Here is an 11,897-nt window from a genome sequence, read left to right as displayed (position 1 = left end):
GGAGACCTTGGTGACAAGGAATGGTCCAGACCACCTTGATTTTAGCTTCCCTGGAAATAGCTTCAGCCTAGAATTGTAGAGCAATACTTTTTGTCCCTCTTCAAATTTCCTTGGGGCTATGTTGCTGTCATGCTTCTTCTTTGCTCTTTCTTTGTAAATTTTGGCATTCTCATAAGCTTCAGCTCTGAATTCTTCCAACTCTTGAATTTGCAACATCCTTCTTTCTCCAGCAGCTTTGCTGTCCAAGTTCAAGAGTTTCAAGGCCCAGAATGCCTTGTGCTCCAACTCCAGTGGCAAATGGCAAGCTTTTCCATATACTAGTTGGTAAGGAGACATTCCAATTGGTGTTTTGAAAGCTGTCCTATATGCCCAAAGAGCATCATCTAGCTTAATCGACCAGTCCTTCCTTGATTCATAAGAAAGTCCATCATAGAAAATATGCAATTGCACCCAGTCATGGAACATGTCTGGTGGGCATTTCCTTGTCAAATCCTTGAATCTCTCCCATGCCTCGTAGAGAGTTTCACCATCTTGTTGTCTAAAAGTCTGAACCTCAGATCGAAGCCTATTGACCTTTTGTGGGGGGTAGAAACGTGCCAAAAACTTGCTTTCCACCTCATCCCAGGTTGTTAGGCTCCCCCTTGGGAATGATTCCAGCCACTTAGCTGCCTTGTCCCTAAGTGAAAATGGGAACAAGAGCAGTTTATAGGCCTCTTCCTGGACTCCATTGGACTTCACAGTGTCGCAAATTCTCAGGAATTTTGTGAGATGTTGGTTTGGATCTTCATTAGCACTCCCACCAAATGAACAATGATTCTCCACCAGTGATATTAGCTGTGGTTTGAGTTCAAAATTGTTGGCCTGAATGGGTGGTTTCTGAATGCTGCTACCACAATTCCCAGAGGTTGGGTTTATGTATGAACCAAGAACCCTCCTCTCGGGAATGGCATTGTTTCCATCAGCTCTCTCATGGTTGTGAACTTCTCTATCCATGTTGAGATCTAGAACTTCCTCAAAATTGTCCTCAGATTCTCCTTCAGATTCTTCTTCTCCTAGTACTCTCTTCCCTCTTGCTTCCCTTCTAAGTTTATGAAGGGTCCTCTCTGGTTCGGTATATGGAGGAGTTGATGTCTCTCCTCTCCTACCTGTCATACAAGAACACAGCACAGGCAACAAACTAGTGAAATACTCTTGGTTAATGGAAGAGTATGGTTAGAGCAGTTGAGGAATTAATTCAAATAGTTAGTGAGTCAGTGAGTTAGTTGCTTGAATTTAAAGGCATAAAGAAAGAAAGCAAGTAACAGAGTGCAGAAATTAAAATTCAACAAGTAACTTGAACTGAATTAACAAAACAAGAAAAATGCTCAATCTAGTTAACTTCCAATTTGAGAATTGTCAATCGAAAACTAATCCCCGGCAACGGCGCCATAAACTTGATGCTACGATTTTAGGAAATTGCACGATCGGCAAAAATTCCTTCCGGCAAGTGCACCGGTTATCGTCAAGTAAAAACTCACAATAGAGTGAGGTCGAATCCCACAAGGATTGGTTGAGTGAGCAATTCGGATTAGAAGTGTGTTCTAGTTGAGCGGAATCAAGGTTTAGATGAGAATTGCGAAATGTAAAATTGGCGGGAAACGTAAATGGCAAGAAATTGAAATTGCGGAATCTTAAATTGCATGAATTAAAGAGCGAGAAGCTAAATTGCTGAAATTAAAAAGGGATCGGGGTGATTGCATGAATTTAATTGCAGAATGTAAAGAGAAAGTGGTAGATCAGAAATGGGGAATTCATTGGGTTTCAGGAGATATTGAGATCTCCGAATCAAAACATTTTTATCCCTTCCTCAACCAATGCGTTCATTGAATTTTGCTTGGCAATCTTATATGATTGGATCCCAATCCCTTGGCTCACCAATTCTCTCTAAAAACAAACAAATTCCCAATCCCTTGGTTTAAATGTTCATAAGAAGAGATGACGCTCGATCACTGATTATACCACACAGTTTCATGAACCACAATTTGGTAGGATTACATGTCACAATATCCATCCAAACCCCAATCCAATTCACTGTGAGAAAGCTTCTCTAGCATGAATCCTCCATTCTTTTCCCAAGGTTCCGAAGGATTCCAATTATGGATAGTTTCTTTCCCAAGACAACTAACCAATGGAATTAGATCGAGAAGCTTTCTAACAAAAATTCAAGAGAAAAGATTGAAGAAGAAGATAAAAACTATTATTGATTCATTGAATTACAATAGAGCTCCCTAACCCAATGAAAGGGGGTTTAGTGAGTCATAGCTCTGAATTCAATTACAAAAAGTATGAAAACTAGAAAAATGATCCAAAAGTTCTCTCTAACTTAAATTCTATCCTATTTATACACTTTCTAAATTGAGCTTCTGTTGTGTTTCTTGGGCTTTGAGGCCTTTCCCTGATTTCCTTTTGCTTTGGGTTTATGATCCATAATCCTGATGAGGCTGCTGATCCAATTCTGTAACATTCATTGAGCCAACTTAGTGATAATCAAGTAATGACACATGACTTAACAAATTGAAATTCCAGACTCATCAATTCTTCAGGCCCAATCCCATAAACCATGATATTCAATTGGGTTTCATACCAGAGTACGTTTAAGTTAATGTTTGTGCTCAAATGCTAACTTAAACTGCAATATCTTTGGCCCAGAAACCTTTTCAAATAGTGGCGTTTAAGTTGCAGTTTAAGCTTAAACTGCAACTTAAACGCCAGACACTTCCAGTGATGCCTTTTGTGGAAGCACGTTTAAGTTCCAGTTTAAGCTTAAACTTGAACTTAAACGTTGGACACTCCTGGAGGTGGTATAACTCAAGCACGTTTAAGATTCAGTTTAAGGTTAAACTGAAGCTTAAACGTGGAAATGGAAGAAAGCAACCCTGGAGTGTGGAATGGTCGAACACGTTTAAGCTTCAGTTTAAGGTTAAACTGAAGCTTAAACGTGGAAATGAAGAAAGCAACCCTGGAGGAGAATGGTCGAACACGTTTAAGCTCCAGTTTAAGCTTAAACTGGAGCTTAAACATGGAAATGAAGAAGGCAACCCTGGAGGAGAATGGTCGAACATGTTTAAGCTCCAGTTTAAGGTTAAACTGGAGCTTAAACGTGGAAATGGCTCCCTGGTGCATTTCTCATTTCTGGCGTTTAACTTCCAGTTTAAGGTTAAACTGGAGGTTAAACGCCACTTTCAGCTTTTCCTCAGCTTTCATGATTTTGGCGTTTATGCTCCAGTTTAAGCTTAAACTGGAGCTTAAACGCCATTGATAGTTCCCAGCATTATATGGCTTGGCAGTTTAAGTTCCAGTTTAAGCTTAAACTGGAACTTAAACTCCACATGTGATATTCAAGCTTCCTTTATTGATTTTGTTGCTTCCTTGCCTAGCCTCTTCTTCCCTGAAATCATCCAAACAACTGCATCAAAGTCTTGCAAAATTTCATGAGAAATCTTCCATTCATAGCAATTCAAGTAATATAACCAAAAACTCATGGAATTTGCATCAAAATCATACTGTTTGGATGGTTCATTGCTTTGTTATTCATTTAACCATTCTTGGTTACTTTAAGCTCAAGAAAATGCATAAAACAACTAAAACTAACAGAAAAATGCTAGTGAAACTAGCCTAAGATGCCTTGGCATCATAAGCTCAGGAGTTTGGCAAAGAGAAGAGGGGGACTCAACAACAAAACAACAAGGAGAACTGAGAAGGAAAAAGAAAGAAGATCCAAAGGGGGACTCAACAACAAAACAACAAGGAGAACTGAGAAAGAAAAAGAAAGAAGACCCAAAGGGCAAGGGAAAGAAAGGAGAATCGAGCAAAGAAAAAGGGACATGAAGACTAAAGGTGGTGAAGTTCCTTTGTTTTTCTTTATGCTTTATTAAATAAAGAAGATGTATGTCTGAAATATGGTATACCTTCTAGGTCGCTTTCTTGTATGCATTTTTTTTATGTTTCCCATTCCATGCATCACCACTCACAGGTTTGGAATGGTTGCTTGTCTTAAGTACTTTTACTTGTCAATGGAATAAAAAATGTAGTTTGAGCAAGAACAGAGAGAATTCTAGCTTAAAAAGAATCATGTTGTCTCATAGAAAAGTGCTAGTATATAGACATTTATTGTCTCAAGAAATTCAAAAGAATGCTTGCTTATACAAGACTAGTCGGTTAAGGGTTACAAGACTTTAAAAGTAAAAGCACAAATAACCTTGACAACAAAGAAAATAAAGAACAAAGAATGAAAGGGTAGGCATCAATGACAAAATTTGGATATGTGTCTGTGGTGATTGGTGTTAAGAGACATACTTGGGCTAGTAAATCCGAGGGGTGCTTCATCACCCGATAACTTGAGTTAACTAACTCGGGATTATCGATTGAAAACTCACAATCAAGAGTAGCTCTATAACAGAACATTTAGCAACCCAAAGAGGTGCTGGACACCACTATCCAAATAAAAGTTCAATGTTATATGCATGTGATTGAATGTGTTAAGGAAAGAGGCTTGAGTTAGTAAATCTTTAAGAGTGTCTCAACACTTAACAACTTGAACCAACTGGTTTGGGATTGTTGATTGAAAGCTTATGCTAAAGAGCCGCCTTAAGACAAGATTTCGAGCTCAATTGAAATAAGAAGGAATATACAAAAAAAAAAGGGAGAAGCAAAGAAAAGAATGGTTCAAGGATCATGTGCTACGGTATAGAAAAAGAAGTCTAGTGAAGTTAACCAATTTAGTATTGAAGCAAGCATTTTAATTGAAAAAATTGAATAGCCGTGTTCATTTACAATAAATTAATGACCACACAAGTGAGGATGACATGTTCAATGAAAAAATTACTCTCTGGTAAAACATTCAAGTCTTGCATCTTAGATTCTTGTGACAAAGTCTTTTATCTTTTGCTTGAGGACAAGCAACACTTTAAATTTGGTGTTGTGATGCATTTGCATAGTTGCTATATTAGCTAGTTAGTTTGGTTGGTTTTAGCTTAGTTTCACTCATTTTCTCTAAACAAACAAGTATTTTTATGAGTTTTGTCTTCATGCATGAGAATATCAAGGAACATGTTGATTGTAGCCAAATTCATGCAAATGATTTAAGGAATACATAAATGAATGAGTATGAATGAATTTCATAAAATTGATTGCATGGAATGGCAAAACTTTGAGACAATTTCTTGGGTTAATGATAGGTAATGAAGTAAGAAGGCTATGGAGCAAGAATTTGAGCAAGAAAGATTGGGGACATAGCAAGCTTGGCAAGGAGAAAGAGACTTGGGCGTTGCCAACGTACATTATCACTTGAGTGCTTGGCAATAACGCCAAGTAGCCCTGGAAGGTGAATTTGAAGCTTCAAAGCAAGTTGTCAACTTGAATGTACAATGGCGTGTTGATGTGCATAAACTTGATATGCTACGATATAGGAAATTGCACGATCGGCAAAATTCCTTCCGGCAAGTGCACCGGTTATCGTCAAGTAAAAACTCACAATAGAGTGAGGTCGAATCCCACAAGGATTGGTTGAGTGAGCAATTCGGATTAGAAGTGTTCATACCCTGACCGAGCTCTCCAAACTCGGGAAGTTCGCAGAAGGTCCGACCTCGTCCCAAAGGCCCACGCCTGAGGTCGGACCTCGGACAAATAAAGAAGAAGGCCCATCAAAAGGAACGAAGCCCAAAACCTAAAGGCCGAAAAAGGCCTAGGAAAGGCGGTTCCACAAAAGATAGAGATAAGACTCCCAAAGATAAGATAAGATAAGAATATCTTATCCAGGGAAGATCACGGCCAACTACTATAAATACACTGGAGCACCCAGGTATAAGACACATTCTACATTCTACACATATCTGCTTGGACCCATGCTAACTTAAGCATCGGAGTGTCATTGCAGGTACAACCACCCGCCGCTCAGCGCAACAAGCTCGGGTCACGGAACCCTCACCTCGGGTCTCACCAAGACGACCGAGCTCCACGTTTCAGGTAACCCTCGGAACATTGGCGCCGTTGCCGGGGACCCTGGAAGTCATCCCTTTACCATGGCGGACGATCCTCTCAACAATAACCACGCTGCTTCGGAACAAGAGGAGGAAATTGACACCGGAGAACGACCGGACAGCCCTCTATCACCACGCACTCCAGGAGGAAACAAACAGAATCGCCCAAGTACATCATTCCCAAACAAAGATCCACAAAATCCCGAAAGAGAGAAGAGCTCGGAAATTCTAGAAGCAGTCCGGGCACAACAAAACCGACTGAAACAACTCGAAGAGGACATAAAGAAGCAAAAAGTAACCGAACAAGATCTGAGAAGGGAGGCTCGCAAGCGCAGAGAATTAGAAGAAAAACTACGGAAAATAGAGGCCAACCTGAAAGATCGAACAGAACGCGACACCACCCCCGAAGGCAATCATGATCCCTTCACAAAAGAGATCATGAAGGAGAAGGTACCGCGAAACTTCAAACCACCCGATATGGATCTCTACGACGGCACCACCGATCCAAGTCACCACCTCAGCAACTTCAGAAGCAGAATGTACCTAGTCGACGCCTCCGACGCGATTCGGTGCAAAGCCTTCCCCACCACTCTCACCAAGTCAGCCATGAGGTGGTTCGACAACCTGCCACCGAGATCAATCACCAGCTTCGAAGACCTAACTAAGAAATTCCTAACAAGGTTCTCCATTCAAAAGGACAAGGCAAAACATGCCCCCAGTCTACTCGGGATCAAACAAGGTAACCAAGAAACTCTCCGAGAATACATGGAGCGATTCAACAAAGCCTGCCTGGACATACAACACTTGCCCACTGAAGCAGCTATCATGGGATTGGCAAACGGCCTAAAGGAAGGACCGTTTAGCCAATCCCTCTCCAAACGATACCCGACCTCCTTATACGAGGTGCAAGAGCGGGCAGAAAAATATATCAACATGGAGGAAACCTCCCAGCTAAGAGACTCTTCTAGAAAGGAATCAACCTACCCACTCCGAGACCGAGATCGAGAACAGAAAAAGAAAGAAGAGTCCAACTCGGACAAACCACGGAAGTACCATAGCTACACTCCCCTCCGAGTTTCCCTGGTAGACGTCTACAGAGAGGTATGCCACACCGAAAAAATCCCACCGCCCCGACCTTTAAAACACAAGAGAGCGGGGAGAGATCGGTCCGAATACTGTGAATACCACAAGCTCTACGGTCATTCTACTAATGACTGCCACGACCTGAAGAATGTTATAGAAAAGCTAGCCAGAGAAGGAAAGCTCGACATATACATAGCAGAGAAAGGAGAAGAGACCAGGAAGAGAAGACGAGGAGACAATGAAGGTCGGGCCGAACAAGTCCCACGAACCCCTGAAAGACACGTTCACATGATAAATGGAGGTTTCGCAGGCGGAGGAGCATCCAGATCCTCGCGAAAAAGACACCTCAAAGAAATCTATCATGTCCGAGAAGACAGTCCCCTGCCCGAGTTACCCACTATCTCATTTACCCGAGAGGATGCTCAAGGGATAATACCCGGGCACGACGATCCAATGGTGATCACCGTTATTCTAGCAAACGCCAACTTACATCGAACCCTGATTGACCAGGGAAGCTCAGCAGATATCCTGTTCAAAGCGGCCTTCGACAAGCTCAGACTTGAGGAAAAAGAGCTAAAAGCCTATCCCACCGACCTATTTGGGCTAGGGGACACCCCGATCCATCCCTTAGGATACATCTCGCTACACACTACCTTTGGAAGAGGCGAGCAATCTAAAACATTAAGCATCGACTACATTGTAGTCGACGTCACTTCAGTATACAATGCCCTCATTGGGCGACCAACCTTAAACAGACTGGCAGCTATAGTCTCGACCCCACACCTCTGTATGAAGTTCCCTACCACAAAAGGGATCGCTACCCTAAAGGGCGACCAAAAGCTAGCACGGCGATGCTACAACGAAAGCCTAAGCCTAAAAGGGAAAGAAGTCAACACAATAGAACTCGGGCGAGTTCAAACCCGAGAAGATCTTCGGCCACAACCAGAGGGAGAAACCGAAAGGATCCAAATCGGGAACACACCTGAAAAAGTAACAAACATTAGAGCAAACCTCGAAGCAGGCCTAAAGGAGGAACTCATAACCCTCTTAAGGGAGAATTCCGACCTCTTCGCCTGGAAGGCCTCCGATATGCCAGGCATAAGTCCTGACCTGATGTGCCATAAGCTATCAGTATACCCGGGATCCAGACCCGTCCAACAGAGACGCCGGAAGCTCGGACCCGAGCGCATGCAGGCAATAGAAGAACAGGTACAAGCACTGCTAGATGCAGGATTCATTAGGGAAGTGAAATATCCCCTATGGCTCGCAAACGTGGTCCTGGTAAAAAAGCCCAACGGAAAATGGAGGATGTGCGTCGATTACACGGATCTCAACAAAGCCTGCCCCAAAGACCCATATCCACTACCAAACATCGACGCCTTAGTCGACGCAGCCTCAGGCTACAGATATCTCTCCTTCATGGATGCATACTCGGGATACAATCAAATCCCGATGTACGGATCCGACCAGGAAAAGACCTCGTTCATAACCCCAAGGGCAAACTACTGCTACGTAGTAATGCCCTTCGGGCTGAAGAACGCCGGGGCAACCTACCAGAGGCTAATGAACAAAGTATTCTCAGAGCACATCGGGCTACAGCTAGAAGTGTACGTCGACGATATGCTGGTAAAGACACAAGAAGACAGAAACTTGGTTCCCGACCTCACAAGTGTCTTCGGCACCCTCAGGAAACACAACATGAGACTTAACCCGACCAAGTGCACCTTCGCCGCAGAAGCCGGAAAGTTCTTAGGCTTCATGCTGACTCAAAGAGGCATCGAAGCAAACCCGGACAAATGCCAAGCGATACTCAAAATGAAGAGCCCGACGTGTGTCAAAGAAGTACAACAACTAAATGGAAGGCTAGCCGCCCTATCAAGATTCTTGGCAGGATCAGCGATAAAATCACTACCTCTCTACTCACTCCTAAAGAAAGGGAAACCCTTCTCATGGACCCCAGAGTGCGAAAAAGCCTTCCAAGAATTCAAGGAATTCCTCGGGCAGCCACCAATCCTAACCCGACCTTTAAAAGGGGAAGAGCTCGTATTATACCTCTCGGTCGGACATCGGGCAGTTGCTTCAGCACTAATACGAGAAAATGACCAAGGACAACACCCCATATACTTCGTAAGCAAGGCACTACAAGGGGCCGAATTAAACTATCAGAAAATAGAGAAATTCGCCTACGCCCTAGTATTCACGGCTCGGAGGCTCCGTCCCTACTTTCAAGCCCACACTATCAAAGTCCGGACGAACCAACCCATGAGACACATCCTACAAAAAACAGACATGGCAGGACGAATCCTACAATGGGCGGTGGAACTGTCCGAGTTCGACCTCCACTATGAAGCCCGGACTGCCATAAAATCTCAATATCTAGCCGACTTCATCGCAGAATATACTGAGACCCCGGGAACCCCACTCTCGTGGAATCTGTATGTCGACGGGTCCTCAAACAAAACAGGAAGCGGAGCCGGTGTTATACTCGAAAGCGACCAAGGAACACGAATAGAGCTATCCTTAAAATTCGAGTTCCAGGCCTCAAACAACCAAGCCGAATACGAGGCCCTACTAGCAGGACTAAAGCTAGCCGAAGAGGTCGGAGCCCAGAGAATCACGATCTTCAGCGACTCCCAGGTCGTCACATCACAAGTAAATGGAAGTTACCAGGCCAAAGACCCTACTATGAAAAAATACCTGGACCAAACACAGGCACAATTACGACACTTCCCGGAAATACAAATCCAGCACATACCTCGGGAACAAAATGCCCGGGCAGACGCCCTCTCAAAGCTTGCCAGCACCAAGCCCGGAGGCAACAACAGAAGTCTCCTCCAGGAAACCTTACGATCTCCCTCCGTGCTAAGAGGGGAAGAAACGCTAAATATATCCGACCAACAGCAAGGATGGATGACCCCCATACTCAGCTACCTGAAGTCAGGAACTCTCCCCGCCGAAAGAAAGGAAGCTAAAAGACTCACGAAAGACGCCCAGAATTATACACTAATTCACGACGTATTATACAGAAGAGGATTCGCAAACCCCCTCCTTAGGTGCGTCCCGACCTCAGAAACGAAGAGCGTCCTCGAAGAAGTCCACGAAGGCATGTGCGGGAACCATCTCGGAGCTCGGGCACTATCCAAAAAAGTAGTCAGAGCCGGGTTCTACTGGCCGACCTTGCAAAGAGACGCAACAGAGTTTGTGAAAATATGCCCCCCCTGCCAAAAACACGCCAATTTTCACAAGGCACCACCCGAAGACCTTATCAGCATCACTGCACCATGGCCCTTCGCAAAATGGGGACTCGACCTACTCGGCCCGTTCCCACAAGGACCGGGGCAAGTCAAATACCTCATAGTAGGGGTCGACTACTTCACGAAGTGGATCGAAGCTGAACCCTTAGCCGCCATTACGGCTCAGAAAAGCCGCAAATTCCTATACAAAAACATTGTCACAAGGTTCGGAGTCCCCTACTCCATCACAACAGACAATGGAACACAATTCACGGACACAAGTTTCCAGAAATTGGTGGCCGAACTAAAAATCAAACAGCAATTCACATCAGTCGAGCACCCACAAGCCAATGGGCAAGCAGAAGCTGCAAATAAAATCATCTTGGCCGGGTTAAAACGAAGACTCCAAGAGGCCAAAGGGGCATGGGCCGAAGAGCTCCCCCAGGTGCTATGGGCATATCGGACAACCCCACACTCTACAACGGGATAATCGCCATTCCGACTAGCTTATGGAATGGAAGCAATGATTCCTATTGAAATAGAGGAAGGGTCACCTAGAACCATCTTCTACAACGAAAAAGATAACCCGCAGGCACAAAGGGAAGAACTCGACCTCCTCCCCGAGGTCCGAGAAAGAGCTCGGATTCGAGAAGAAGCCTTAAAACGGCGAATGGCCCTCAGATACAATCAAAAGGTAATAAAGCGAAGCTTCTCCATTCACGACCTGATTCTAATCCAAAATGACATCGGAACACAAAAGTCGGGAGAAGGAAAGCTAGCCGCAAATTGGAAAGGGCCCTACAAGGTAACAGAAGTCTTAGGGACAGGCTACTACAAAATATCCGACCTAGAAGGCAATGAGCTGCCCAGGACCTGGCACGCCTGTAATCTAAGACGGTACTACAGCTAGAAAAACTTAACCCGAGGTGTACTCTTTTTCCCTACAAGGGTTTTTTAATGAGACACCCGGTTAAGTAGGATACCCGACCTAAAGGGTAAACACTTTGTAAATATTCTTTCTTTTTAATACTAATCAAATTTCTCTGTTTTCTCTTCCTCATGATGAAGCAGATCCTAGAAAGTACCCCACCAAGGCGCATTAATTTATGCTCGGCAAAACGCAAAAAATCATTTGCCAAGAGACCATACAAGGTCGGCAAAGATAAAGCGACGAGGTTCAAATTAATGTGAGAAGTTATAAAGTAACTCTGAAATGGCTCGAAAAGCCAAATAAAAAAGAGGTTACAAAAATAACTTAAAAAGGCCGACCAAACGACGAAGTTGGACCCAACAAAGGGAAAAGTTATAAAGTAACTCTAAAAATGGCTCAAAAAGCCAAATAAAAAGAGATTACAGAAATAACTCAAAAGAACCGACCAACGACAAAGTCGGACCTAACAAAAAGGAGGTACTCGAGCACCCGACGTCCGAGAAAAAGCTCGGCCCGAGAAAGAAGCCTTAAAACGGCAAGAACCAGGATTTCGAAAAACGCTTACTAAAAAGTTGCTTTACAAAAGCAACTAAAAAGTACAAGCGAAAAGAACGAAATCGAAAGAAGTCTCAA

The 11,897-nt window shown here is 43.7% G+C and overlaps 1 non-coding gene across 1 annotated transcript; it reads left to right on the top strand.

The window, feature by feature from the left end:
* The first annotated feature begins 463 nt into the window (after positions 1-463).
* On the top strand, positions 464-567 carry LOC130972623 (small nucleolar RNA R71). The gene has a single exon (XR_009083783.1). It is a non-coding gene; the product is annotated as a small nucleolar RNA R71 (small nucleolar RNA).
* Positions 568-11,897: the final 11,330 nt, after the last annotated feature.

The sequence above is a fragment of the Arachis stenosperma genome, chromosome 3 (assembly GCF_014773155.1).
Source record: "Arachis stenosperma cultivar V10309 chromosome 3, arast.V10309.gnm1.PFL2, whole genome shotgun sequence".
NCBI classification, from domain to species: Eukaryota; Viridiplantae; Streptophyta; class Magnoliopsida; order Fabales; family Fabaceae; genus Arachis; species Arachis stenosperma.
This window is presented reverse-complemented; position numbering and strand designations above follow the sequence as displayed.